A 4333-nucleotide genomic window follows, 5' to 3' on the forward strand; every position below is an offset into this window, starting at 1 on the left:
TATGTGTACATGTGTATATATGCCTGCATGTATTTAAGTGCACCCATGTTGTGCAATGCCTACGGAAGACAGAAGAGGGATGGGTGTTAACTGCCATGTGGGTGCTGGGAATTGAACCCGGGTCTTCTGCAAGAGCAGTCAGTGCTCTTAACCACTGAGCCATCTTTCCAGCCCCCTGTCTTTATATTTTGACACAGGTCTCCCCCATAGCCCCACCTGTCCTGGAACTCACTATGTAGACCAGGCTGGCCTTGAACTCACAGAAATCTGCCTGGCTTTGCCTCCCAAGTGCTGGGATTAAAGGCACACACCACTATGCCTAGCACACTTTTTTTTTAAATTATTATTTTTATCTTATGTGTATGAGTGTATTGCCTGCATGTATGTGAGTGTGCCCGTGTCGTGCAATGCCATGGAGATCAGAAGACGGCTTCAGAATCCCCTGGAACTGGAGTTAAGGACGGTTCAAAACTGCCATGTGGGTGCTGGGAATCGAACCCGGGTCCTCTGCAAGAGCAGTCAGTGCCCTTAACTGCTGGGCCATCTCTCCAGCCCCATTTTTCTTTTTTTTAAGTGTCTCACTATGTAGCCGGTTGGCCTGGAACTTGCTATGTAGACCATGCTGACTTCCAACTCACAGAGGTCCACTTGCCTCTGCCTCCCACATGCTGGGATGAAAGGTGTGCACTACCATGGCCAGCTCCCAAAGTATATTTTTAAAAAATACTGATTGGAGAGCCAGGCGTGGTGACACATGCCTGTAACCCTCTTCTGGCCTTAGCCAGCATTGTACCTACATACATACAAGAAAATACACAATAAAATAAAAATAAAATTTCTTATCATTGGGGAGTAGGGGCATACCACCACATATATGTAGAAGTTAGAGGATAGCTCTAGAGCCAGTTCTCTACTTTCCTTTTTTTGTTTGTTTTTTGAGAAAGGGTCTTCTAGTAGCCCTAGCTGGCCTGAAACTGGCTGTGTAGACCAGGCTAGCCTCGATCTCATAGAGATCTGCCTGCCTCTGCCTTCTGAGTGCTGGGATTAAAGGCGTGCATCACCATACTTGTCTGCATCCACCTTTATGTGGGTTCCAGGGATTCAACTCAGGTTGTCAGGCTTTTATGACAAGTGCTTTTACCCACTGAGTCATCTCATCAACTCCCATAAAATTGTACTTTAATAAAAAAATGTCAGGACTGGGGAGATGGCTCATTAGGTAAAGAGCTTGCCATGAAAGCATGAGGACTGAAGCTTGGATCCCTAGCACCTATGTAAATGTTGGGAACATCTGGTGTCCTGCTGTAATCTCAGTGCTCAGGAAGTAAAGTCAGGATCTTGTGGGTAAACTGACTAGCTGCACTAGCTGAATTAGAGATTGCTGGTTCAAATGAAGAGACCATGCCTCAATATGTAAGGTGCAGAGAGACACCCAATTTCAACTTCTGGCCTCCATACTACACCCATATGCACACATGTACAGGTACACCTGCACGCATACATGCACTACACACATATATACATGCAAAAAATGTAAATGAGGTTCTTAAATTTTTCCTAACATTACTGTTGTAATCTATAGCCTTAATAAGGTAAATGCAATAAATATATAATGGATTTCAGGACTGGGGATATAGCCTAGTGGTAGAGTGTGTGCTTAACATAGGCAAACCCTAGGTGCAATTTCTAGAACCCAAATCAAACAGCAATAACAACAAATCGATCTGGAAGACATTTCAATGATCAGTATGAGATGGCAAAACAGTAACTCTGCAAGCAGAGTGAGAAAGTAGAGATAAAAGTAAAACTGGGGTTGGGGAGATTGCTCAGAGGGTAAAAGTACTTTCCACACCAAAGTACATGCTTAACAAATGGGGTTCAGATCCACAGAACCCATATAAAAGCCAGACAAAGTAGCATAAGCATCTGTGATCCAAGTGCCCTTAGGGGAAATGGGAGCAGAAACGGGAAAGTCTTCAGAAGCTCCTGGTGTCAGCTATGTGGCTTACACAGTGGCAAAAAGACCCTGTCTCAAACAAGCTGGAGGGGTGAGGACCAATGCCCACAGGTGTCTTCTGACCTACACATGTGTGGATATATGCTTATATCCACACATGAACAAACACACACACAGTCAAACTGAAAAGAATTCATTATTAAGAAGTCTTCTAGGTCTAGAAACAAGTTTAGGTGAGGACAGAGAAAAAAACTAATGCCTTATTCAATGGATTTTTAATTATTTGATTATAAGCTTGAATCACAACATCTCAGAGACATTTTAACACAAGAAGGTTCTAAGAATAGCATTATTAAGATCTCATCTTATCAGGAGCTGCCCAGCCCTCCCACCACCACCACAAGTGCGAGGGATTGAACCCAGGCCCTCTCTACCTGAGGTATACTCCCAGCCCAAGCTGCCCAGTGTTACACAACAAGTTAAAAATCCAAGAAATTTCACTGGAGGCTGACTTTACCTGCTAGCTATTTTCTTGTTGAAAACGACAACCAAGTCAGTTTCAAAATGATGTAACAAGGCTATATTTGCATCTCTAAGTTTAAGTTGATCGAGAATGAATGTAAGATGCTGGGTATGGTGGTGAAAGCCCTTAATCCCAGAACTCAGGAGGCAGAGGTAGGCACGTCTCTGTGAGACTGAGGCAGGCCTGGTCTATATAGTGAGTTCCAGGCCAACTGGGGCTGGGGAGACCCTGTCAAAAAAAAATTACTGTAAGGGTTTAATTTCATCTTGCATTCTTATACAAATAGTCTAAAAGCTTACTGCTTTAGCGAGACTTTCATTTTCTGGGTATGTACAAATTAAAAAAAAATTTTTTTTGTCTTTTTGAGACAGAGTCCCCCTATAACCCCAGCTGGCCTGGAACTATGTTGACCAGGCACAAATTAAAATTTTAATGACATTGTAATGCTTCCTTGACTGATGTTGAACAATAATTCTTATCTAAACATCCCAGTCACAATTAGCATATAATGAGTGAATGAGCTACTTAACACAGCATTGTGAAGGACCAAAGATCCTTCAATCCAGCTATTCTAGCACATTCAACACAAGATGTGGACAATGACATCATTTCATTGGAGATGTCAGGGAAGAACAATTTTCAAAATGCTTTATGCAAATACTGGGACGTCATTTTATCAGCAAGTCACAGTCCTCGTTTGCTCTGCCTTTATGGAGCCAGGAATCATAAGAAATATTTGCACAGCATTTTCAGAAATTCATTTTATGTAATCAGCGCAACTCAGAAAGCAAGCCCAGAATTGCTACATTATTTCACATGGTGGGAAGCAGAGACTCAGAATGGGGAAGTGACTTGCCCAGAGTTAACAGAATGGTCAGTGGCACAGCTGGGCTCAAAGCTGAGTCTAATAACGGCTTCTCTTTCCATGGTACTCCCTACTTCTCCAAGTGAGGAAAGAGATGTCAGGGGTATGCTTGGGTGTTCCACAGGAGGGAGGGAGGGAGGGAGAGCAACAGAGAAATAGTGAAGAGGGCAACAACAGGTGATTCTTTAGTAGGAAGTGAGTCCAACCGCTCTCAATCTTTCCAAAGGCCCCTTAGATGGCAACAAGGATCACAAGTTACTCTGGTCCTGGATCTACAACCATCACATCAGAGAACTAAATATCCTTAAGAAATCTAACCATTTTCTCCCCTCAGAGGCTCTGACAGCTGAACTTCGCCCCTCCCACAGAGGCTGTGGCCCCCTCTTTAGTCTCATTAAATGCCTCGGGGACTTAAGAGTCCATAGGGCGTGAGGCAGTGAAGAGGGCTTGTGCTCGTGGAGCCGGCGAATCAGGTTGGGTGAAAAAGAGGGGGCGCCTGCGGCGGAGCTGTGGTTGGGGGTTGTGGGTTTTGTGGCTGAACTCGATGATGGGGTAGGAAACCAGGGTAGACGACAGTCAGGATGGAGCTCACATACCCAATGAGGGCTTGGGGACACGGAAGGACTGAAAGCGCTGCGGAAAGCCGGAGGAGGATGCTCAGCCGGGGGTCAGGGGCTGCGGGATGCTGGCGAGGCCGCTCTTGAGCCAGAGAGTGGATGCTCCCTAAGCCCCGCCCCCTCGGACCCTCGGCCTGAAGCCCCGCCCGCAGCGCCAAGAGCGCGCCTGGGGAGCCGGGAGGGGGACCGGCCAGGCGGGAGGGAGAGGTGAGGCTCGTGCGCGCGCCCCACAGGCTGCGAGTGCGCGAGTAGCGCGCTCCCGCCGCCCGCGTCGCCATCTTTTCCCCCTCCGTCTGTCTGTCTGCCTTTGCTTTGTCCGTCCGCCGCGCCGCCCCTCGCCGCGCCGCCACCGGCCCTGGCCGCAGCCGCCC

At 46.7% G+C, this 4333-nt stretch overlaps 1 protein-coding gene across 1 annotated transcript in view; it reads left to right on the top strand.

Moving 5' to 3' along the window:
• The first annotated feature begins 4112 nt into the window (after nucleotides 1-4112).
• Nucleotides 4113-4333, top strand: part of Znf821 (zinc finger protein 821) — an 18722-nt gene continuing 18501 nt past the window's right edge. Inside the window, exon 1 of the mRNA XM_029564423.1 lies at nucleotides 4113-4169. The gene's annotated coding sequence lies outside the window, so the exon portion shown is untranslated. The remainder of the gene's footprint in view (nucleotides 4170-4333) is intronic.

This window comes from Nannospalax galili, unplaced genomic scaffold (genome assembly GCF_000622305.1).
Source record: "Nannospalax galili isolate Female #2095 unplaced genomic scaffold, S.galili_v1.0 scaffold56, whole genome shotgun sequence".
NCBI lineage: Eukaryota > Metazoa > Chordata > Mammalia > Rodentia > Spalacidae > Nannospalax > Nannospalax galili.